At 48.2% G+C, this 25769-nt stretch overlaps 1 pseudogene; it reads left to right on the top strand.

The window, feature by feature from the left end:
* The window catches only part of LOC135552506 (protein mono-ADP-ribosyltransferase PARP14-like), a 37243-nt pseudogene extending 13072 nt beyond the window's left edge, over positions 1–24171 (top strand).
* Positions 24172–25769: the final 1598 nt, after the last annotated feature.

Raw genomic sequence — 25769 nt, 5'->3', positions numbered from 1 at the left:
ACATATAGCCAACTATCAGCCTCCTCATCAGACTGAGGAAGCAGGGGAACATATAGCCAGCTATCAGCCTCCTCAACAGACTGAGGAAGCAGGGGACCAGATAGCCAGCTATCAGCCTCCTCAACTCATACTGAGGAAGCAGGGGAACAGATAGCCAGCTATCAGCCTCCTCAACTCAGACTGAGGAAGCAGGGGAACAGATAGCCAACTATCTGCCTCCTCAACTCAGACTGAGGAAGCAGGGGACCAGATAGCCAGCTATCAGCCTCCTCAACTCATACTGAGGAAGCAGGGGAACAGATAGCCAGCTATCAGCCTCCTCAACTCATACTGAGGAAGCAGGGGAACAGATAGCCAGCTATCAGCCTCCTCAACTCATACTGAGGAAGCAGGGGAACATATAGCCAGCTATCAGCCTCCTCAACTCATACTGAGGAAGCAGGGGAACATATACATATCAGCCTCCTCAACTCATACTGAGGAAGCAGGGGAACATATAGCCAGCTATCAGCCTCCTCAACTCATACTGAGGAAGCAGGGGAACAGATAGCCAGCTATCAGCCTCCTCAACTCATACTGAGGAAGCAGGGGAACATATAGCCAGCTATCAGCCTCCTCAACTCAGACTGAGGAAGCAGGGGAACAGATAGCCAGCTATCAGCCTCCTCAACTCAGACTGAGGAAGCAGGGGAACAGATAGCCAGCTATCAGCCTCCTCAACTCATACTGAGGAAGCAGGGGAACAGATAGCCAGCTATCAGCCTCCTCAACTCATACTGAGGAAGCAGGGGAACATATAGCCAGCTATCAGCCTCCTCAACTCATACTGAGGAAGCAGGGGAACATATAGCCAGCTATCAGCCTCCTCAACTCATACCGAGGAAGCAGGGGAACAGATAGCCAGCTATCAGCCTCCTCAACTCATACTGAGGAAGCAGGGGAACATATAGCCAGCTATCAGCCTCCTCAACTCAGACTGTCAAATCTACTCTACTTTGTGCGTCTGTGTCTTTATGATCAAATGGGCTACTTGGAAAACTCAATACTGGATTGGTCATTTTCTCTCACGGAAAAAAAAATTATATATATATATTTTTCCTCACCTTGTAAGTCTGTGGGATGGGCCCTGGTCAGGAGTAGTGTACAAAGTAGTCAATAGTGTGTCTTGTAAGCCAGTCTGAGGGGCCCTAGTCAGAGGTAGTGTAGAATATAGGGAATAGGGTGGCATTTGTGGTGTAGACTTGGTCTGCAGGCTGGCGGTGAGGTGGTGGATGTGATACTCCAGGAGGATGGAGAGCTGGCCACACATCTAGCAGAACCACCAGCCCATCCTGGAGACACCACACACAGATAGATACTGTATACTGTATAGATACTGTATACTGTATGACCTCACAGTGAAGGGAGCTTTATCTCTATTTAAAACAGACTGGAATAGGAACTTTACAAGGCTGCTAGATACTGTATGACCTCACAGTGAAGAAGGGAGATTTCTCTATTTAAAACAGACTTGAATAGGAACTCTACAAGGCTGTTAGATATGACCTCACAGTGAAGGGAGCTTTCTCTCTATTTAAACAGACTATAATAGGAACTCTACAAGGCTGTTAGATATGACCTCACAGTGAAGGGAGATGTTGTGTGTAAAGGGTGATCAAAGAGATTGACTCCATGCTTCCCTGTTCACACACAGCCGTCTCTCTCTGACACACACACACACACACCCTAAGAGGGTTGCACTTTGGCTCTGGGTGTTAGACCTCAACTCTGGAAGTGTCTGTAAATAAATGGTTTTGCCACTGTAGCCAGACATTCCCCGATGCTGTGGAGCCAGCTTAGCCACAAGCTGCTAGCGTAACAACTACCGCTACTCAGCCAACAGAGAACTGCTGCGGAGCCAGCTTAGCCACAAGCTGCTAGCGTAACAACTACCGCTACTCAGCCAACAGAGAACTGCTGCTTAGAACTACCGCTCTCAGCCAACAGAGAACTGCTGTGGAGCCAGCTTAGCCACAAGCTGCTAGCGTAACAACTACCGCTACTCAGCCAACAGAGAACTGCTGTGGAGCCCAGCTTAGCCACAAGCTGCTAGCGTAGAACTACCGCTACTCAGCCAACAGAGAACTGCTGCGGAGCCAGCTTAGCCACAAGCTGCTAGCGTAACAACTACCGCTACTCAGCCAACAGAGAACTGCTGCGGAGCCAGCTTAGCCACAAGCTGCTAGCGTAACAACTACCGCTACTCAGCCAACAGAGAACTGCTGCGGAGCCAGCTTAGCCACAAGCTGCTAGCGTAACAACTACCGCAACTACTCAGCCAACAGAGAACTGCTGCGGAGCCAGCTTAGCCACAAGCTGCTAGCGTAACAACTACCGCTACTCAGCCAACAGAGAACTGCTGCGGAGCCAGCTTAGCCACAAGCTGCTAGCGTAACAACTACCGCTACTCAGCCAACAGAGAACTGCTGCGGAGCCAGCTTAGCCACAAGCTGCTAGCGTAACAACTACCGCTACTCAGCCAACAGAGAACTGCTGCGGAGCCAGCTTAGCCACAAGCTGCTAGCGTAACAAACAGAGAACTGCCGCGGACCGCTACTCAGCCAACAGAGAGAGAACTGCTGCGAGCCAGCTTAGCCACAAGCTGCTAGCGTAACAACTACCGCTACTCAGCCAACAGAGAACTGCTGCGGAGCCAGCTTAGCCACAAGCTGCTAGCGTAACAACTACCGCTACTCAGCCAACAGAGAACTGCTGCGGAGCCAGCTTAGCCACAAGCTGCTAGCGTAACAACTACCGCTACTCAGCCAACAGAGAACTGCTGTGGAGCCAGCTTAGCCACAACAGCTGCTAGCGTAACAGAAACTACCGCTACTCAGCCAACAGAGAACTGCTGCGGAGCCAGCTTAGCCACAAGCTGCTAGCGTAACAACTACCGCTGCTCAGCCAACAGAGAACTGCTGCGGAGCCAGCTTAGCCACAAGCTGCTAGCGTAACAACTACCGCTACTCAGCCAACAGAGAACTGCTGCGGAGCCAGCTTAGCCACAAGCTGCTAGCGTAACAACTACCGCTAAACAGAGAACTGCTGCGGAGCCAGCTTAGCCACAAGCTGCTAGCGTAACAACTACCGCCACTCAGCCAACAGAGAACTGCTAGCGGAGCCAACAGAGAACTGCTAGGAGCCACAAGCTGCTAGCGTAACAACTACCGCTACTCAGCCAACAGAGAACTGCTGCGGAGCCAGCTTAGCCACAAGCTGCTAGCGTAACAACTACCGCTACTCAGCCAACAGAGAACTGCTGCGGAGCCAGCTTAGCCACAAGCTGCTAGCGTAACAACTACCGCTACTCAGCCAACAGAGAACTGCTGTGGAGCCAGCTTAGCCACAAGCTGCTGCGTAACAACTACCGCTGCTCAGCCAACAGAGAACTGCTGAGGAGCCAGCTTAGCCACAAGCTGCTAGCGTAACAACTACCGCTGCTCAGCCAACAGAGAACTGCTGCGGAGCCAGCTTAGCCACAAGCTGCTAGCGTAACAACTACCGCTACTCAGCCAACAGAGAACTGCTGCGGAGCCAGCTTAGCCACAAGCTGCTAGCGTAACAACTACCGCTTACTCAGCCAACAGAGAACTGCTGAGGAGCCAGCTTAGCCACAAGCTGCTAGCGTAACAACTACCGCTACTCAGCCAACAGAGAACTGCTGCGGAGCCAGCTTAGCCACAAGCTGCTAGCGTAATAACCACCGCTACTCAGCCAACAGAGAACTGCTGCGGAGCCAGCTTAGCCACAAGCTGCTAGCGTAACAACTACCGCTACTCAGCCAACAGAGAACTGCTGTGGAGCCAGTAGCCACAAGCTGCTGCGTAACAACTACCGCTACTCAGCCAACAGAGAACTGCTGTGGAGCCAGCTTAGCCACAAGCTGCTAGCGTAACAACTACCGCTACTCAGCCAACAGAGAACTGCTGCGGAGCCAGCTTAGCCACAAGCTGCTAGCGTAACAACTACCGCTACTCAGCCAACAGAGAACTGCTGCGAGCCAGCTTAGCCACAAGCTGCTAGCGTAACAACTACCGCTACTCAGCCAACAGAGAACTGCTGCGGAGCCAGCTTAGCCACAAGCTGCTAGCGTAACAACTACCGCTACTCAGCCAACAGAGAACTGCTGCGGAGCCAGCTTAGCCACAAGCTGCTAGCGTAACAACTACCGCTACTCAGCCAACAGAGAACTGCTGCGGAGCCAGCTTAGCCACAAGCTGCTAGCGTAACAACTACCGCTACTCAGCCAACAGAGAACTGCTGAGGAGCCAGCTTAGCCACAAGCTGCTAGCGAGAACTAACCAGCTTACCACCAACAGAGAACTGCTGCGGAGCCAGCTTAGCCACAAGCTGCTAGCGTAACAGCTACTCAGCCAACAGAGAACTGCTGCGGAGCCAGCTTAGCCACAAGCTGCTAGCGTAACAACTACCGCTACTCAGCCAACAGAGAACTGCTGCGGAGCACAAGCTGCTAGCGTAACAACAGCTTAGCTGCTCACAGAGAACTGCTGCGGAGCCAGCTTAGCCACAAGCTGCTAGCGTAACACTACCGCTACTCAGCCAACAGAGAACTGCTGCGGAGCCAGCTTAGCCACAAGCTGCTAGCGTAACAACTACCGCTACTCAGCCAACAGAGAACTGCTGAGGAGCCAGCTTAGCCACAAGCTGCTAGCGTAACAACTACCGCTACTCAGCCAACAGAGAACTGCTGGGAGCCAGCTTAGCCACAAGCTGCTAGCGTAACAACTACCGCTACTCAGCCAACAGAGAACTGCTGAGGAGCCAGCTTAGCCACAAGCTGCTAGCGTAACAACTACCGCTACTCAGCCAACAGAGAACTGCTGCGGAGCCAGCTTAGCCACAAGCTGCTAGCGTGCTACAACTACCGCTACTCAGCCAACAGAGAACTGCTGTGGAGCCAGCTTAGCCACAAGCTGCTAGCGTAACAACTACCGCTACTCAGCCAACAGAGAACTGCTGGCGAGCCAGCTTAGCCACAAGCTGCTAGCGTAACAACTACCGCTACTCAGCCAACAGAGAACTGCTGTGGAGCCAGCTTAGCCACAAGCTGCTAGCGTAACAAGCTGCTACGTAACGCTACTCAGCCAACAGAGAACTGCTGCGGAGCCAGCTTAGCCACAAGCTGCTAGCGTAACAACTACCGCTACTCAGCCAACAGAGAACTGCTGCGGAGCCAGCTTAGCCACAAGCTGCTAGCGTAACAACTACCGCTACTCAGCCAACAGAGAACTGCTGCGGAGCCAGCTTAGCCACAAGCTGCTAGCGTAACAACTACCGCTACTCAGCCAACAGAGAACTGCTGCGGAGCCTAGCTTAGCCACAGAGCTGCTAGCGTAACAACTGCTACCGCTACTCAGCCAACAGAGAACTGCTGCGGAGCCAGCTTAGCCACAAGCTGCTAGCGTAACAACTACCGCTACTCAGCCAACAGAGAACTGCTGAGGAGCCAGCTTAGCCACAAGCTGCTAGCGTAACAACTACCGCTACTCAGCCACCAGAGAACTGCTGCGGAGCCAGCTTAGCCACAACTCAGCCAACAGAGAACTGCTGAGAACTGCTAACAACTGCTACTCAGCCAACAGAGAACTGCTGCGGAGCCAGCTTAGCCACAAGCTGCTAGCGTAACAACTACCGCTACTCAGCCAACAGAGAACTGCTGCGGAGCCAGCTTAGCCACAAGCTGCTAGCGTAACAACCACCGCTACTCAGCCAACAGAGAACTGCTGCGGAGCCAGCTTAGCCACAAGCTGCTAGCGTAACAACTACCGCTACTCAGCCAACAGAGAACTGCTGTGGAGCCAGCTTAGCCACAAGCTGCTAGCGTAACAACTACCGCTACTCAGCCAACAGAGAACTGCTGCGGAGCCAGCTTAGCCACAAGCTGCTAGCGTAACAACTACCGCTACTCAGCCAACAGAGAACTGCTGCGGAGCCAGCTTAGCCACAAGCTGCTAGCGTAACAACTACCGCTGCTCAGCCAACAGAGAACTGCTGTGGAGCCAGCTTAGCCACAAGCTGCTAGCGTAACAACTACCGCTGCTCAGCCAACAGAGAACTGCTGAGGAGCCTGCTCGCACCCCACTGCTTTCAATGCTACGCTTCTAAATGTAACTTTCCATAGATTCCAAACTGTTTAATCTCATTATTTCATGTATAATGATAGCCAAATGGGCGATGTAGAAGTATTGGCCCGTATACAGTAACACTGTTCTATGGTTAAAGAGTGAAAATGAATTTGATTGAGCCTGTGCAATATGTTGACCAATTGGTATTCCATGGACTTTGGAGGGTTAAGTAAAATATATTAGGGAAAAGTATGTTCTCTCTCTACCTCTCTCTCTCTACACCTCTCTCTCTCTATATATGTACCTCGAAGGTTTGAAATATGTCCCTGCCCTCTCAAACAATATTTGACTTAGATTAAATGATAAGATCAACTCAGCACCCAAACACTTAAAAACAGTCTCAAAACCTTAAACACATGCTCTTTATCGCTCCATTTGATTTATTTAACCCTTCATTTACCAGGAAAGTTTAATTTACCAGTGTAACGGCAGATCTCTCTTCGTCTGAAGAGGAGTAAGGATCGGACCAAGATGCAGCGTTGTAAGTGTCCATGATGATTACTTTAATAAATAAACTGAACACTATAAAATACAAAACAATAAATGTGAACATGAACAAAACCGAAACAGTACCGTGTGGCGACAGACACGGACACAAACACCAACAAACCAACAGTGAAACCCAGGCTACCCAAGTATGATTCTCAATCAGAGACAACTAACAACACCTGCCTCTGATTGAGAACCATACTAGGCTGAAACAGAAACCAAACATTGAAAAACAAACAGACTGCCCACCCCAACTCACGCCCTGACCATACTAAATGAAGACAAAACAAAGGAAATAAAGGTCAGAACGTGACAGTACCCCCCCCCCCCAAAGGTGCGGACTCTGGCCGCAAAACCTGAACCTATAGTGGAGGGTCTGGGTGGGCGTCTGTCCGCGGTGGCGGGACGTGGACCCCACTTCACCATATTTTTGATGCGCCTCTTAGCCCGCCTCTGGCTTCTTTAGAGCGGCGACCCTCGCCGCCGATCTTGGGCTGCGGACACATGCCACAGGTCCCGAATGGACGGGAGACTCCGGCAGCGCCGGGCAGGCGGGAGACTCCGGACTCCGGCAGCTCCGGAGTGAAGGGCGGCGCCGGCGGCTCCTGCGGCCCCTGGCTGGCTGATGGCTCGGGACAGACGGGAGACTCTGGCGGCTCGGGACAGACGGGAGACTCTGGCGGCTCGGGACAGACGGGAGACTCTGGCGGCTCTGGAGAGAAGGGAGACTCTGGCGGCTCTGGAGAGAAGGGAGACTCTGGCGGCGCTGGACAGACGTGAGCACCTGTAGGCAGAAGATGGCGAGACAGCCCGGTGCTGGGGGCTGCCACCGGAGGGCTGGTGCGTGGAGGTGGCACTGGATAGACCAGACCGTGCAGGCGCACTGGAGCTCTTGAGCACCGAGCCTGCCCAAACTTACCTGGTTGAATGCTCCCGGTAGCCAGGCCAGTGCGGCGAGGTGGAATAGCCCGCACTGGGCTGTGCTGGCGAACCGGGGACACCATGCGTAAGGCTGGTGCCATGTCCGCCGGCCCAAGGAGATGCACTGGAGACCAGATGCGTAAAGCCGGCTTCATGGCACCTGGCTCGATGCCCACTCTAGCCCGGCCGATACAAGGAGCTGGAATGTACCGCACCGGGCTATGCACACGCACTGGGGAGACTGTGTGCTCCACCGCATAACACGGTGCCTGCCCGGTCCCTCTCTCTCTCAGGTAAGCACGGGAAGTTGGCGCAGGTCTCCTACCTGGCTTCACCACACTCCCCGTGTGCCCCCCCAATACATTTTTGGGGCTGCCTCTCGGGCTTCCAGCCGCGCTGCCGTGCTGCCTCCTCATACCAGCGCCTCTCTGCCTTCGCTGCCTCCATCTCTGCCTTGGGCGGCGATATTCCCCTGGCTGTGCCCAGGGTCCTTTATCGTCCATAATCTCCTCCCAAGTCCAGGAGTCTTGTGTTTGCTGCTGCCCGTTACCACGCCGCTTCGTCCTTTTGTGGTGGGTGTTTCTGCAACGGCAGATCTCCTCTTCGTCTGAAGAGGAGTAAGGATCGGGCCAAGATGCACCATGGTAAGTGTTCATGATGATTACGTTAATAAATAAACTGAACACTATAAAATACAAAACAATAAATGTGACCATGAACGAAACCGAAACAGTACCGTGTGGCGACAAACACTCACACGGACACAAACACCCACAAACCAACAGTGAAACCCAGGCTACCTAAGTATGATTCTCAATCAGAGACAACTAACGACACCTGCCTCTGATTGAGAACCATACTAGGCTGGAACAGAAACCAAACATTGAAAAACAAACAGACTGCCCACCCCAACTCACACCCTGACTATACTAAATAAAGACAAAACAAAGGAAATAAAGGTCAGACAACCAGGAAAATTGACTGAGAAGACAATTTAATTTACCAGGAAAGTTGATTGAGAAGACATTTTAATTTACAGATAACGAGTTACAGAGGTGAGAAGAGAATTAAATATAGATGGTATCTCCACATATCATCAACAACAGCCACACATCACTTCTGATCTTCATCATCATCCCTCCAGACTCTGAGTTCTCCAACCCCTCAAATCCCAATTCTTGTTCACCCCGGACCATGCCACGACACAACGAAAAAAACATTCTTACACACGAGGAGGGCGTCGCCTCACTGTTAATGACTTGTCGAAGAAGGGAAAAAAGAGGTCCAGGAAAACAGAGGAGCATTCCTGTCTGGCCCGGCTGACATTAGTAGGCTGTCTAGGGGCTCAGTTAGGAGTCTAGGTGGGAAGTGGTGCCAGTGGAAGCCATGTCAACAGAGAGGGGAAAAAGATCCAGCTGGGGAGAGGAACCAAAGTATGATTAATCACTGGGGCCTGCCTGCTACTGGGATGTATATTCAGGGGGACCACTCAGGACCTCATTCATAACTCACGGTAGGGGGCAGGAATGTGATGTATGGGTGGTCAATGAGTTTACAGTGTCAGCTGTGACCCACTGCCTCAGAGAGAAGGCAGATGCACATGCAGGCAGACAGACAGACAGACAGACAGACAGACAGACAGACAGACAGACAGACAGACAGACAGACAGACAGACAGACAGACAGACATGCACATGCGCACAGACAGACAGACAGACAGACAGACAGACAGACAGACATGACAGACAGACAGTATGACAGACAGACAGACAGACAGACATGCACACAGACAGACACACAGGCACGCACTCATGCACACAGACAGACAGACAGATATAGACAGACAGACAGACAGACAGACAGACAGACAGACAGACAGACATAACGAACAGACATATCCATTAACAGGCAATCAGACAGACATCACAAAGACAGAACAGACAGACAGACAGACAGACAGACAGACAGACAGACAGACAGACAGACAGGCAGGCAGGCAGGACAGACAGACAGACAGACAGACAGACAGACAGACAGACAGACAGACAGACAGACAGACAGACAGACAGACCACAACATACACAGGTCTTTAATGTAAAATCATATTGCAGTTCCAGGGGTGTGGTGTTCTAAACTCTGATAGCTACTTGAATCAGCATTGTGTAGACCAGGAGCTGTTTTTAAATCAGCATTGTGTAGACCAGGAGCTGTTTTTAAACAGGAGCTGTTGCTGGACAGGAGCTGTTTTTAATCATCAGGAGCTGTTGCTGGACAGGAGCTGTTTGTAATCAGGAGCTGTTGCTGGACCATGAGCTGTTTGTAAACAGGAGCTGTTGCTGGACAGGAGCTGTTTTTAAACAGGAGCTGTTGCTGGACAGGAGCTGTTTTTAAACAGGAGCTGTTGCTGGACAGGAGCTGTTTGTAAACAGGAGCTGTTGCTGGACAGGAGCTGTTTGTAAACAGGAGCTGTTGCTAGACATCGTTGTCTCCAAACTGTTTTCCAGGTCTTTCCTCCAGCTCCTATTGGAGTCAGTGAAGTACAGTGAAGACCTGCCTTTTAATAGCACTGAGACTCCTTTCAGCATGTTGCTGGACAGGGCTGTTCCTCATCAATCTGATGAGATCTGTTTTCAAACAGGAGCTGTTGCTGGACAGGAGCTTTTTTAAACCTTTATTTAAACAGGCAAGTCAGTTTTTAAGGAGCTGTTTTCTGTTTTTCAAGCTGACAGGAGCCGTTGCTGGACAGGAACAGCTGTTTTAAACAGGAGCTGTTCAGCTGGACAGAAGCAGTTTGTACCTTGTCAGCTCGGGGTTGAAACAGGAGCTACTAGCTCCAACGACAGGGAGCTGTACCCTAACCATGGAGATGGGGACAAACTCTCAGGCCACCACTGTAAACAGTAATTTACACTGGAGTGGACACAATGCAGGCCAGACACAGATACAGAGGTGTAATTTACAGGAGTGGACACAATGCAGGCAGACACAGATACAGAGGTGTAATTTACACTGGAGTGGACACAATGCAGGCCAGACAGCACAGAGGTGTAATTTACACTGGAGTGGACACAATGCAGGCCAGACACAGATACAGAGGTGTAATTTACACTGGAGTGGACACAATGCAGGCCAGACACAGATTTCAGAGGTGTAATTTACACTCCTAGTGGACACAATGCAGGCCAGACCCAGATACAGAGGTGTAATTTACACTGGAGTGGACACAATGCAGGCCAGATGACAGATACACTCAGAGGTGTATTTACACTGGAGTGGGGACAATGCAGGCTCACAGACTGCAGAGGTGTAATTTACACTGGAGTGGACACAATGCAGGCCAGACACAGATACAGAGGTGTAATTTACACTGGAGTGGACACAATGCAGGCCAGACACAGATACAGAGGTGTAATTTACACTGGAGTGGACACAATGCAGGCCAGACACAGATACAGAGGTGTAATTTACACTAGAGTGGACACAATGCAGGCCACAGAGGTGGTTCTTAGTACATGAGTCAATAATAAAGATATTTTAGGTAGATTCTCAGGATCAATTATGGAGTAAAAGGTTTCACCTGTGTGACATGAGTCATGACAGCAATACAATCTCTCTCTCTCTCTCTCTCTCTCTCTCTCTCTCTCTCTCTCTCTCTCTCTCTCTCTCTCTCTCTCTCTCTCTCTCTCTCTCTCTCTTTCTCTCTCTCTCTCTTTCCCTGCTTATCTCCTTTCTCAATCTTTCTTGTATTTTCCTCATCCCCCTTCTGTGCATGTTTCAAGGCTTTTGGTATGTCAACAACTTGCTTCCAAGTATGGTGTGCCATATGATCATTTTGGGTAACAAGTCTGGGCATTTGGAATATCCCATCTCATTCCCTAAATCTCTCTCCCAATCTCTCTCCGGCACGGAGGAGTAGCATGGAAGAGATTTGGCTCAGTAGTACATTCCAAGATCAATTACAGCTGTAAGAAGTCAGCTTTGTGTCTTTTTGTGTGTTCTTTCTGAAGTGGTGTCTCTGTTGGTGTTCTGTAAGATGTCAGCTTTGTGTCTTTCTGTTGGTGTTCTAATGTAAGAAGTCAGCTTTGTGTCTTTCTGTTGGTGTTCTGCTGTAAGATGTCAGCTTTGTGTCTTCCTGTTGGTGTTCTGCTGTAAGAAGTCAGCTTTGTGTCTTTCTGTTGGTGTTCTGCTGTAAGAAGTCAGCTTTGTGTCTTTCTGTTGGTGTTCTGCTGTAAGAAGTCAGCTTTGTGTCTTCCTGTTGGTGTTCTGCTGTAGGAAGTCAGCTTTGTGTCTTCCTGTTGGTGTTCTGCTGTAAGAAGTCAGCTTTGTGTCTTTCTGTTGGTGTTCTGCTGTAGGAAGTCAGCTTTGTGTCTTCCTGTTGGTGTTCTAATGTAAGAAGTCAGCTTTGTGTCTTTCTGTCGGTGTTCTAATGTAAGAAGTCAGCTTTGTGTCTTTCTGTTGGTGTTCTGCTGTAAGAAGTCAGCTTTGTGTCTTTCTGTTGGTGTTCTAATGTAAGAAGTCAGCTTTGTGTCTTTCTGTTGGTGTTCTGCTGTAAGAAGTCAGCTTTGTGTCTTCCTGTTGGTGTTCTGCTGTAAGAAGTCAGCTTTGTGTCTTTCTGTTGGTGTTCTGCTGTAAGAAGTCAGCTTTGTGTCTTTCTGTTGGTGTTCTAATGTAAGAAGTCAGCTTTGTGTCTTCCTGGCATGAAATGTCATAACTTCCCGTCTTCACTGCATCAAAAGATCAAGCCCTCTTTTCTCTCTTTCTCTCTCTCCTCTTTCTCTCCCTCCCTCTCTCATTCTCTGGCTGGCCTTCCCACTCCTCCTTCCCCCTCTCTCTATTGCCTTTCCCTCACGTTCACCCCTTCGCGTGGCCCCACCAACATACATCCCCCCACCAGTCTCAACATTCCACATGCGGAACACCTTCGAACACTGGGTAAACCCGGGGAGTAACAGAGATATCAGCTGCCTCTGTCTCTCGCTGCCTGCCTGCCTGCCACCCTCTTCCAACCCAGTACAACAAAGCACTGGGAAGCCTGGGAGAAAAATGTAGTGCAGTATTTTTCCGGACAACATGACATCAAGCCAGCAACTGTTGGACTAGTGGGCTCTCAGAGAGCACACACACAGCAATACATGAGGGGTGGAGGTCAGGGCATGTGGTCCCTGTGTCTATAGCTTGCCGTGTGTTTTGTCTTAAGCCCCCGGGAGAATTCTCTCCTGGTCCCTCTCATGTCTGTGGGACATAGGGGCCAGCTGTGTCGACAGAGACTTAGCTTATGGGATTCCTCTTGTCTGAACACACACATTTACGCTAGGACAAAGGGCGTGCGCACACACACATAACAACTAACTGGTGTTAACCTGAAGTTACAACCTGTCACCACATGGGGGCGTATTATGATCATTGTCTACAGCCAATCAGAATACTTTTTATTCACCAAGTACATCTACTCAGTCAGAGTACCAGTCACCTGGTGAAATGGTGCAGTGAAATGCTGCTAGTGAAATGGTGCCTGGTGAAATGGTGCTGCTAGTGAAATGGTGCTGCTAGTGAAATGGTGCTGCTAGTGAAGTGAAATGTGCTGCTGGTGAAATGGTGCTGCTAGTGAAATGGTGCTGCTGGTGAAATGTGAAATGGTGCTGCTAGTGAAGTGGTGCTGCCAGTGAAATGGTGCTGCTGGTGAAATGGTGCTGCTAGTGAAATGGTGCTGCTAGTGAAGTGGTGCTGCTAGTGAAGTGGTGCTGCTAGTGAAATGTTGCTGCTGGTGAAATGGTGCTGCTAGTGAAATGGTGCTGCTAGTGAAATGGTGCTGCTAGTGAAATGGTGCTGCTAGTGAAATGGTGCTGCTAGTGAAATGGTGCTGCTAGTGAAATGGTGCTGCTAGTGAAATGGTGCTGCTAGTGACAGACAATATAGAGACAGAAAACAGACAGAGGAATTTACACAAAGTCCAATATTATGATGCACACTTTAAACTCCTGTTGTGTGTGTGCGTGACTCGTTCATACTGCAATACTATATTATACTATTGTTTATAATAGTATTTGCATGATATAATGTGTATATATGATATGTTACAGAGTATGTGTGGATACAGTACCCTCCTGATTCTGTCTACACTTGGCAAGAGGCAGTGAATGTGCGCCCTCATGTGGTGGAAAGTTGTTACATCCTTAAAGAGAAGTTAAGAGCGGAGCACAGACACACACACACACACACAGACACAGACACACAGACACAGACACAGACACAGACACAGACACAGACACACACACACACACAGACACAGACACAGACACAGACACAGAGACACACACACAGACACACACACACACACGTGTGTTTGTTTTACTATCCTTGTGAGGTCCGAACGATTGATTTTCATTCAAAATCCTATTTTCCCAAACCCTTCATGTACCCATGTCACTAACCGTAACCCTAACCTTAACCCCAAACCTCTAACCCCATGAACCTAACCCTCAAACAAACCCCTAAGCCTAAAATAGCCTTTTTGCCTTGTGGGGACCAGAAAAATGTCCCCAGAATTTCCCTTGTTTACACTCCTTGTGAGGACTTCTGGTCCCCACAAGACTTCTGTTTCCAACAAGCATAGTACAAGGAAACACACATGTAATGACTGCCTATCTATGCAGGTTACTCTACACCCCACCCTTGATAAAGTTCAACTCAGGGAGTTTGACAGCTCTCCAGTGACCAAGTCCATCTGATGTACACTGGGAATGAGATTGTTTAGACATAGAGAGATAATAAACCACTGCATAAACCAAAAGGTTTAAAAGCTGTGACCAAGTGCTTCTCAACGTTTGGTTGAAAACAAGTGGAGGTTGTTAAGATTAAAAGTTTTAAAAAAAATGTTGTTAAAAGTGAAAGTAATCTTTAGGGGATGACACATTGTGTGAGAAAATGGCTTTCAAATCATCCCTCCCGGAGGAAGATCTGTCCTGTGACATATTCCTGGATCCTGTCATTCTGTTTTGTAGCCACAGCGTCTGCAAAGCCTGTCTGGATCTATGGTGTAAAGGGAAGGAATCTCCAGAATGTCCAGTTTTCAGAGGAAGTTCCTCAATGGAGCCACCTATGAACCTGGCTTTGAGGAACCTGTGTGAGGCCTTCTTACAGGAGAGAAGTCCAAAAGCTTTAGCGGGGTCTGAGGCAGGGTCTGATGTAGGGTCTGAGGCAGGGTCTGAGGCAGGGTCTGATGTAGGGTCTGAGGCAGGGTCTGAGGCAGGGTCTGATGTAGGGTCTGAGGCAGGGTCTGAGGCAGGGTTTAATAGCTTCCCCAGAAACGTGCCTCCATCCCGGAACCACCCAGTATTCCTGTTCAAACCGGAAATTATATTTAAAAGAATATAATGCCATCAGAAAAAAAACAGACATAATTGTACCAATGAAAATGTTGAAATATACTCATTAATCTAAACGTTTCTTGTTGCATTTGTTGCAATTTAATAATCAACTCTAATTTCTCACAAAGTCAACAAAATATTTCATTGATGTAGGACGTGCGCCTACACATGGTAGAGCCGTGCGTGTAGCCTACACATGGTAGTCAGCACTTCAATTTATAGACGCCACGCAATAAAGTTCTGTTTTCTACTGGAGACGTTATGTTGAGCAGCCTAAATGTGTTAGTCTGCTTGTTTTGTGATCTAATATGGGAATGAAGCCTGAGAGTCGACATGTCCATTTCACCTAACTACTGCATTCACCTGTACATATTTAGTATTTTTGCATTAGTGCGGCATAGAAATGGTGTAGTATTATGTGTAGTAAATAGTGTAGTATTGTGTGCAGTAAATGGTGTAGTAAATAGTGTAGTAAATAGTGTAGTAGTATGTGCAGTAAATGGTGTAGTAAATAGTGTAGTATTGTGTGTAGTAAATAGTGTAGTATTGTGTGCAGTCAATTGTGTAGTATTGTGTGTAGTAAATGGTGTAGTAAATGGTGTAGTATTATGTGTAGTAAATGGTGTAGTATTATGTGTAGTAAATAGTGTAGTATTATGTGTAGTAAATAGTGTAGTATTATGTGTAGTAAATGGTGTAGTAAATGGTGTAGTATATGGTGTAGTATTATGTGTAGTAAATGGTGTAATTATTAAGTGTAGTTAAATGGTGTAGTATTATGTGTAGTAAATGGTGTAGTATTATGTGTAGTAAATGGTGTAGTATTATGTGTAGTAAATGGTGTAGTATTATGTGTAGTAAATGGTGTAGTAAATGGTGTAGTATTATGTGTATTGGTGTATTATTAGTCCACAGTCCCCATCAGTCTCTCTAGTTTCACAGGAACTTCAAGTAGGACAAGCATGATCTGAAAATCTATGAGGGAATCAACATGACAAGGTTGTCCAAAGTTGAAGAAATATTAATATATATTTAACTCGGCAAGTCAGTTACAAATTCTCAAATTCTCAATGACGGCTTTGGAACAGTGGGTTAACTGCCTTGTTCAGGGGCAGAACAACAGATGATTTACCTTGTCAGCTCAGGGATTGGATCTAGCAACCTTTTGGTTACTGGTCCAACACTATAACCATTAGGCTACCTGCCACCAAATAAATGGGGGGAGGGGGGGGTGTTGAGAGATATATTGGTCCACGAATACAGGACTAGTAAAGGCCTAGTACACTACGTTGTGAAAAAAAATCAAACAAAAATGTATAAAAAATCCAAATAAAAGGTCTATTTTTCAGGTGGTGCAGAAGCTTCAGCACCCCTCTACCTCCTGCAGCTTGGTGTTATGGATACTGGAGTAGATGGACTGTCTTTTCAACATGTCATCATCATTGTTGGTGTTGGTTTGATCACACAATTGTTGGTGAATGATATTTATATTAGTCAACAAACAAACGAACCCATTGTGCTGTCTGTAATGTGTAACGTGAAACGGACCTAGCGCTTGTTTGCTAACTAACATGGCAACCAATAAAATGTCATCGCGGGTTGCTTTTGTCGCCGTGCCCATTTAAACTGAGATTGACAGAGAACAATCTTCTGTCAATGTCAATGTTAATAATAAAACAATATAAAAATGTCTAATTGTTAAACAGAAGAATATAAGTGATGGTGGACAGTAATATTTCCAGATGCCACATCACCATGAGAGCTGCGTAGGGTTGCAAAGGGAGGGTATATGACTGGAAACGTTCAAAGTTACCAGTTAACTATCAGATGACATCTAGTGGCCTTTTTGAGTACTTCGGTTTACAGGTGTCTAAGGGCCTCGACACAAAGGATATACAATGGTCCTCATCGCTATAACATCACCCTGCGGTTTGATAGCGCTCCAAACTGTATCATGTAACACAGTCTAATGTTGATATGGTTAAAAACAAACAAAATGATTTACCAGATTTAATTAAAGCACTGATTTGATCTGTTGTTGTTATTTGCGTCTGTTTTACACATTTTCCAGGTTGGTGCAACAAGTCAGACATCTTCAAGTAACACTATTCTCTTGTTGATGTTATTTCATAACTGTTCTATGATGGTCTAATGACACAGAGAGAAATTAACATGTATTTACTGGGTAATTAGGGAAATTCTAAGTTTGAGTGTTGAATCATTCATTTTGTGGATATTGAGTGTATTTAAGGTCAGATATTTCAGGTATAGCTCATTTCGGGCCTGGAGATCAGGGTGGTGCTGGGAAGTTTCCTCAGAGCACTGCTGTAGTACTGGAGAAGGTTCCTCATAGCACTGCTGTAGTACTGGAGAAGGTTCCTCATAGCACTGCTGTAGTACAGGAGAAGTTCTCATAGCACTGCTGTAGTACTGGAGAAGTTTCCTCATAGCACTGCTGTAGTACTGGAGAAGGTTCCTCATAGCACTGCTGTAGTACTGGAGAAGGTTCCTCATAGCACTGCTGTAGTACTGGAGAAGTTTCCTCATAGCACTGCTGTAGTACTGGAGAAGGTTCCTCATAGCACTGCTGTAGTACTGGAGAAGGTTCCTGATAGCACTGCTGTAGTACTGGAGAAGTTTCCTGATAGCACTGCTGTAGTACTGGAGAAGGTTCCTCATAGCACAGCTGTAGTACTGGAGAAGGTTCCTCATAGCACTGCTGTAGTACTGGAGAAGGTTCCTCATAGCACTGCTGTATTTCTGGAGAAGGTTCCTCATAGCACTGCTGTAGTACAGGAGAAGGTTCCTCATAGCACTGCTGTAGTACAGGAGAAGGTTCCTCATAGCACTGCTGTAGTACTGGAGAAGGTTCCTCATAGCACTGCTGTAGTACAGGAGAAGTTTCCTCATAGCACTGCTGTAGTACTGGAGAAGTTTCCTCATAGCACTGCTGTAGTACTGGAGAAGGTTCCTCATAGCACTGCTGTAGTACTGGAGGAGGTTCCTGATAGCACTGCTGTAGTACTGGAGAAGGTTCCTCATAGCACTGCTGTAGTACAGGAGAAGTTCTCATAGCACTGCTGTAGTACTGGAGTAGGTTCCTGATAGCACTGCTGTAGTACTGGAGAAGGTTCCTCATAGCACTGCTGTAGTACTGGAGAAGGTTCCTCATAGCACTGCTGTAGTACAGGAGAAGTTCTCATAGCACTGCTGTAGTACTGGAGAAGTTTCCTCATAGCACTGCTGTAGTACTGGAGAAGGTTCCTCATAGCACTGCTGTAGTACTGGAGAAGGTTCCTCATAGCACTGCTGTAGTACTGGAGAAGTTTCCTCATAGCACTGCTGTAGTACTGGAGAAGGTTCCTCATAGCACTGCTGTAGTACTGGAGAAGGTTCCTGATAGCACTGCTGTAGTACTGGAGAAGTTTCCTGATAGCACTGCTGTAGTACTGGAGAAGGTTCCTGATAGCACTGCTGTAGTACTGGAGAAGGTTCCTGATAGCACTGCTGTAGTACTGGAGAAGGTTCCTGATAGCACTGCTGTAGTACTGAGAAGGTTCCTCATAGCACTGCTGTAGTACTGGAGAAGGTTCCTCATAGCACTGCTGTAGTACTGGAGAAGGTTCCTCATAGCACTGCTGTAGTATTGGAGAAGGTTCCTGATAGCACTGCTGTAGTACTGGAGAAGGTTCCTGATAGCACTGCTGTATTACTGGAGAAGGTTCCTCATAGCACTGCTGTAGTACTGGAGAAGGTTCCTCATAGCACTGCTGTAGTACTGGAGAAGGTTCCTGATAGCACTGCTGTAGTACTGGAGAAGGTTCCTGATAGCACTGCTGTAGTACTGGAGAAGGTTCCTCATAGCACTGCTGTAGTACAGGAGAAGGTTCCTCATAGCACTGCTGTAGTACTGGAGAAGGTTCCTGATAGCACTGCTGTAGTACTGGAGAAGGTTCCTGATTGCACTGATGTAGTACTGGAGAAGGTTCCTGATAGCACTGCTGTAGTACTGGAGAAGGTTCCTGATAGCACTGCTGTAGTACAGGAGAAGGTTCCTCATAGCACTGCTGTAGTACTGGAGAAGGTTCATCATGGCACTGCTGTAGTACTGGAGAAGGTTCCTCATGGCACTGCTGTAGTACTGGAGAAGGTTCCTGATAGCACTGCTGTAGTACTGGAGAAGGTTCCTCATAGCACTGCTGTAGTACTGGAGAAGGTTCCTCATAGCACTGCTGTAGTACTGGAGAAGGTTCCTGATAGCACTGCTGTAGTACTGGAGAAGGTTCCTGATAGCACTGCTGTAGTACTGGAGAAGGTTCCTCATAGCACTGCTGTAGTACTGAGAAGGTTCCTCATAGCACTGCTGTAGTACTGGAGAAGGTTCCTGATAGCACTGCTGTAGTACTGGAGAAGGTTCCTCATAGCACTGCTGTAGTACTGGAGAAGGTTCCTGATAGCACTGCTGTAGTACTGGAGAAGGTTCCTCATGGCACTGCTGTAGTACTGGAGAAGGTTCATGATAGCATGTCCCCAGACATGCTGGTGTTGTTGGTGGAGACAATCTCTGGCCTAGAGGAAGACTACTTCTCTCTGGAGATCATCAGAGAGACAAACACAGCAGTTGTGACCTTCTTCAAACCCAATGGTAGGTCGCAGCTCCATAGTTTCCTTCTCTAATATAAACTATTTAGAGTTTGACTAACAAATAATATAATAATAATAATACCCAAAATTACATATTGCAGAAGAAGGGAACATACAGGAAGGAGCTCTATGATAATGAGGATATGAATGGTTTATCTTAAATTTTCAGAACAATTCCTCACCAACAGCAAGAGCAAAAAAGACTTCATGAAGCATGGTTTGATTGGCCGGGAGCTGCAACGGTGTCACAGTGTGAGAGTGGAGAAGCTTTCCCCGTCCTAATTTAAGATATCTTGGAGCTCTACTCTGAGAGTTGGGGGGGCCCAGTGAATAGAATCACTATCATCTCTGAGGAGAAGGCAGCCATCGTCATCTTCCAGGAGCCAGAAGGTAAAAACCTGCTGAGTGAATCAACTATTTTGCTTGGGAGATTGACTTAATAATAATAACGATAATAATAATAATAATAAAATAGGAATGTGTTATTTTGTTAATATTGTTATTTGTATTTTGGGTACTATTTAATTAACACAATTTGAGGAATTAAACATACCTTTTGTGTTTAGTTTTTGCACAGCCTTTGCTACTCTGTCTTCTATGTAATTTCAGCTGTGGAGACAATAAAAAAATCAAAACCGTGTAATTTGCAAAGTCCAAGTCAACGTACTACAAGTCCTTGGGCACCGTCTTGTATGGCAGGAACAGGCCAATGTGGAAGCTGCCTGAACCCTTCACAGAGAGGTTGCATCCTGCTTCATGGTCATTCCTCTCCATGAAGAGACCATCAACGACCAGATGAAGGTCCGCTTCAGTCAGGTGGACATTGACAGTGCTGAGGTCAGGCTCAGCCCTCCACCGAACCCTCTGAAGCAAAAAGGACTAATGGAAACAAACACATTGATGGATGGAAACAGAATGCCTTTGTCAACAACGCCAGGAGTGGTTGGTGCAGAGTCAGATGCAGAGAGCAGAGGATACTGGGAAACCAACTTCATTAGGATTCCCAAAACCAAATGCCCAAAACCAACGGGTGAAAATCGACAGAAAATAGTCCAACCCAACACAGGGCACAAACGGGCAGGAGCATTAACACGCACAACCTGACGTACAGAAAAACAATCCCGCACAAAAATAGGCGGCCTAACAGGCTTTAAATAGACATGAATCAAGAAACAAAATAAGAGACAGGTGCAACCAATAAGACCAAACAAACAGAAAAGGAAAAGGGGATCGGTGGCGGCTAGCAGACCGGCCACGACGACCGCCGAGCGCCGCCCGAACAGGCAGGGGAGACACCTTCTAGTAGACCGGCCACGACGACCGCCGAGCGCCGCCCGAACAGGCAGGGGAGACGAGCACCGCCCGAACAGGCAGGGGAGACACCTTCTGTGGGAGTCGTGACAGCCTTGAACGTCTTCCATGACATCACGGAACTTGTTGTTGAAGTGCCCCAGTGTGGGAGGCGGTGGAGAAGGAAGTCCGCTCGGTGGTGAAAGAGGATGCCGTCCTGCTGATGGATGCATCCAGAGGGGCTCTGACAGCGGCCGGCCTGGCTGAAGACACAAAGCGGCTCAGGCGGACGGTGGAGAGCCTCATGAAGAGGGCCATGAGTCACATACAGAGGCAGAGGGACAGGGTCTCACAGGAGATGGACGTGTCCCCTGCTGGGTTCTACATCCTGCAGCAGGAAGGAATGCTGAAGCGCGCAGCAGACGAAGACCCAGATATGGGTCTCTCTTACAGAGACGACACCAAGAAGCTGGTTCTCTCAGGTCTTGTCGCAGAGGTGTAACAAGGTGCAGAACTGGATCCTGGAGAGGAAGCTCAGAATGAGTAAGTAGCAGCTGAGGCTGGACCCTCACATCCTGGACTTCCTGAGGTCAGTGGACAGTATGGAGATGTCCCAGGACCTGTTCACGCTCGGCACATCAGTGCTGTGTATAGCATGGAGGGTGGAGAGGTGCTCTGACTGGCAGCTCAGATACATCCTTGACTGACGCAGAGCAGATGGTGAAGACTGCCCTGTCCATGCAGAGCCTCATGGTGGAGGAGCAGGATGCGTGGAGGATACCTGGGTGGAAGGATCTGAACAGCCACCTGGTGGATACATACAACTCCCCAAAGAGGAAAACTGTGGTGATAAGGCTCCATCCAGAGAGCAGAGACAGAATTATTGTCTCTGGCTTTCTGGACCAGGTCAAAGAGGTCTGGACCTTTCTGGACCAGGTCAGAGAGGTCTGGACCTTTCTGGACCAGGTCAAAGAGGTCTGGACCTTTCTGGACCAGGTCAAAGAGGTCTGGACCTTTCTGGACCAGTTCAAAGAGGTCTGGACCTTTCTGGACCAGGTCAAAGAGGTCTGGACCTTTCTGGACCAGTTCAAAGAGGTCTGGACCTTTCTGGACCAGTTCAAAGAGGTCTGGACCTTTCTGGACCAGTTCAAAGAGGTCTGGACCTTTCTGGACCAGTTCAAAGAGGTCTGGACCTTTCTGGACCAGGTCAAAGAGGTCTGGACCTTTCTGGACCAGGTCAAAGAGGTCTGGACCTTTCTGGACCAGGTCAAAGAGGTCTGGACCTTTCTGGACCAGGTCAAAGAGGTCTGGACCTTTCTGGACCAGGTCAAAGAGGTCTGGACCTTTCTGGACCAGGTCAAAGAGGTCTGGACCTTTCTGGACCCGGTCAAAGAGGTTTGGACCTTTCTGGACCAGGTCAAAGAGGTCTGGACCTTTCTGGACCAGGTCAAAGAGGTCTGGACCTTTCTGGACCAGGTCAAAGAGGTCAGCAACTTTCTGGACCAGGTCAAAGAGGTCTGGACCTTTCGGGACCAGGTCAACGAGGTCTGGACCTTTCTGGACCAGGTCAAAGAGGTCAGCAACTTTCTGGAGGACTTTGTTGAAAACTACTTACAAGTCGACGTGGCTGTCTGTGTCAAGTCCAAGTTAAATTCATCCAGGAGAAAACATATCAGAACTGGAGACATTTTGCCAAAAGTGTGATGAGGTGAATGTCCGTTTTGACACCAGAAGGCTCAAAATCGTCCTCTCAGGGGCCTGTCTCTATGTCAAGATGGCCAAGGGATTCTTTCAGAAGACGGCAGCTGCCTTCTGCACTGATGAGCTCACCATCATGAAGTTTGGGGCAAGAAAGTACTTCCAAGACCAGGAGAGCATATTTGTATCCATGGTGATGAATGAGCATGGACATGTGATGTTTCTGCAGGAGGATTACATACTGGAGAACAAGTGTGTGAGTGTTATGAGTCGGCTACCAAGGGGACAAGAGAGAGTGAAGGAGAACGTTTTCACCAAGGTCAAAGGTCAGTGAATATGAAAGTGTGTGAGGTAGAAGACAATGTGATGTCTAAATGTACACAGGTTTTATTATTGATGTTTTTCCTGACGTTTCTTCCACCCAATAGATCTTTATGGGACCCAGTGATGGAAGCTTTGGCAATGAGAACGTTGTCATTACGGGTGAGGAGTTTTCTCCAACTGTGTTCCAGCTGTGTGCAGAGATCCCCCAGGCTGTGAGTCGTACCCGGCACTGGATTGAAAACCTTATCATGAAGGAGCAAACTGAGAGAATCATCAAGGACCCCACACATCAGCCAGCTGAGCAAGGCGGATGTGGAGCAGCTGCAGGCCATGCAGAGGGAGCTGACTGTCAGGGTCCGCCTGGAGATGAAGGGCCCCGACTCCCTGATCCGTCTGGAGGGCCTGAGCCGTGATTTGCTTACTGCAGACGGAATCATCGGGGACATGGTTGTGGAAAGGAAAGAACGTCAGACGATCAGTCTACCCGTTGAGCAGTCTGGGAGGATGGCAAAACCAAGACCACAATGTTGATTATGAGGCTAATGTCCTGTACAGAAAAGCTTCCAACATGAAGGGCAGAAGAGAAATGGAGTTATTGAGAAAATAACTGAAAGGTGACTATTATATGTTCTCATCTGTATGAATTAAATGTAGAAATAAATTAAAGTATTAACATCAGTGAGATCTGAAATAATTAGTTTAAATAAATATTTTGTCAGTTAAGCATAAGTTCTTATTTACAATGACAGCCTACCCCAGCCAAATCCAGATGACCCTGGGCCAATTGTGCACGGTCTTTGGGACTCCCAATCACAGCTGGATGTGACTCAGCCTGGATTTGAACCAGGGACTGTAGTGACACCCCTTATACTGAGATGCAGTGCCATAGACAGCTGCACCACTCAGGAGCCCATACTGAAGGAATATGTACAGAATTTAGACTTTTTTTATGACAGCATTTGTTGTGTCATGAATTGTTCACTAAAATACCAAACTGTCTCTCTTCTGTCCAGGTGACACCTTAGTGCTGACACACTGGGACGACATGAAGGGTTCCCTCTTAAAGCTGGTCAATCTGTCTCCAAGATTCAGGGACTACAAGGATGTGAAGACAGGGACCAACCTGACCATGGTTAAAGTATGTTCACGTTAGGGTTAATGAAAACTTAGGATCATGTTGTTACTGCAAGAGGTTATGTAAATTGATACTTGAATTTCACTACCTCGCTCAACTCCCTCGCTGGCAATGTTGTCTAAACCAGTTGAAGATGTCAGTTGTTATTTCCTTACTGTCCATAAAATCCTTTGTGGCACTTCAGTAAAAAATATATCACTTTCAAACTTTTTGTTGTACATTTTCTCATATTGGTAGAATGAACAAGTCCAGAACGAGACACTAATTCAATCAAATGTATTTATGAAGCCCTTCTTACATCAGCTGATGTCACAAAGTGCTGTACAGAAACCCAGCCTTAAACCCCAAACAGGATCTTACTTTGCAATATACCCATTGTTTTCACCAAGAGGACACGTCCCACCTGATGCACAAGGGTTCAAGCGCATGTACCTGGCCAGGGTTCTTGTTGGATACGACACTCAGAGACACCCAGGCTGGAGTATTCCCCTGACAAACCTTTAGGGAGGTGTAGTGCATGTACCTGGCCAGGGTTCTGGTTGGAGACGACACAGAGACACCCAGGCTGGAGTATTCCCCCTGACAAACCTTTAGGGAGGTGTAGTGCATGTACCTGGCCAGGGTTCTGGTTGGAGACGACACAGAGACACCCAGGCTGGATTATTCCCCCTGACAAACCTTTAGGGAGGTGTAGTGCATGTACCTGGTCAGGGTTCTGGTTGGAGACGACACAGAGACACCCAGGCTGGAGTATTCCCCCTGACAAACCTTTAGGGAGGTGTAGTGCATGTACCTGGCCAGGGTTCTGGTTGGAGACGACACAGAGACACCCAGGCTGGATTATTCCCCCTGACAAACCTTTAGAGAGGTGCAGTGCATGTACCTGGCCGGGGTTCTGGTTGGAGATGACACAGAGACACCCAGGCTGGAGTATTCCCCCTGACAAACCTTTAGGGAGGTGTAGTGCATGTACCTGGCCAGGGTTCTGGTTGGAGACGACACAGAGACACCCAGGCTGGATTATTCCCCTGACAAACCTTTAGGGAGGTGTAGTGCATGTACCTGGCCAGGGTTCTGGTTGGAGACGACACAGAGACACCCAGGCTGGATTATTCCCCTGACAAACCTTTAGGGAGGTGTAGTGCATGTACCTGGCCAGGGTTCTGGTTGGAGACGACACAGAGACACCCAGGCTGGATTATTCCCCTGACAAACCTTTAGGGAGGTGTAGTGCATGTACCTGGCCAGGGTTCTTGTTGGAGACGACACTCAGAGACACCCAGGCTGGAGTATTCCCCTGACAAACCTTTAGGGAGGTGTAGTGCATGTACCTGGCCAGGGTTCTGGTTGGAGACGACACTCAGAGACACCCAGGCTGGAGTATTCCCCCTGACAAACCTTTAGGGAGGTGTAGTGCATGTACCTGGCCAGGGTTCTTGTTGGAGACGACACTCAGAGACACCCAGGCTGGAGTATTCCCCCTGACAAACCTTTAGGGAGGTGTAGTGCATGTACCTGGCCAGGGTTCTGGTTGGAGATGACACAGAGACACCCAGGCTGGATTATTCCCCTGACAAACCTTTAGGGAGGTGTAGTGCATGTACCTGGCCAGGGTTCTGGTTGGAGACGACACAGAGACACCCAGGCTGGATTATTTCCCTGACAAACCTTTAGGGAGGTGTAGTGCATGTACCTGGCCGGGGTTCTGGTTGGAGA

Source organism: Oncorhynchus masou, chromosome 2 (genome assembly GCF_036934945.1).
Source record: "Oncorhynchus masou masou isolate Uvic2021 chromosome 2, UVic_Omas_1.1, whole genome shotgun sequence".
Lineage (NCBI taxonomy): Eukaryota > Metazoa > Chordata > Actinopteri > Salmoniformes > Salmonidae > Oncorhynchus > Oncorhynchus masou.
Note: the sequence above shows the minus strand (reverse complement) of the source record. Positions and strands in the feature narration are given on the sequence as shown.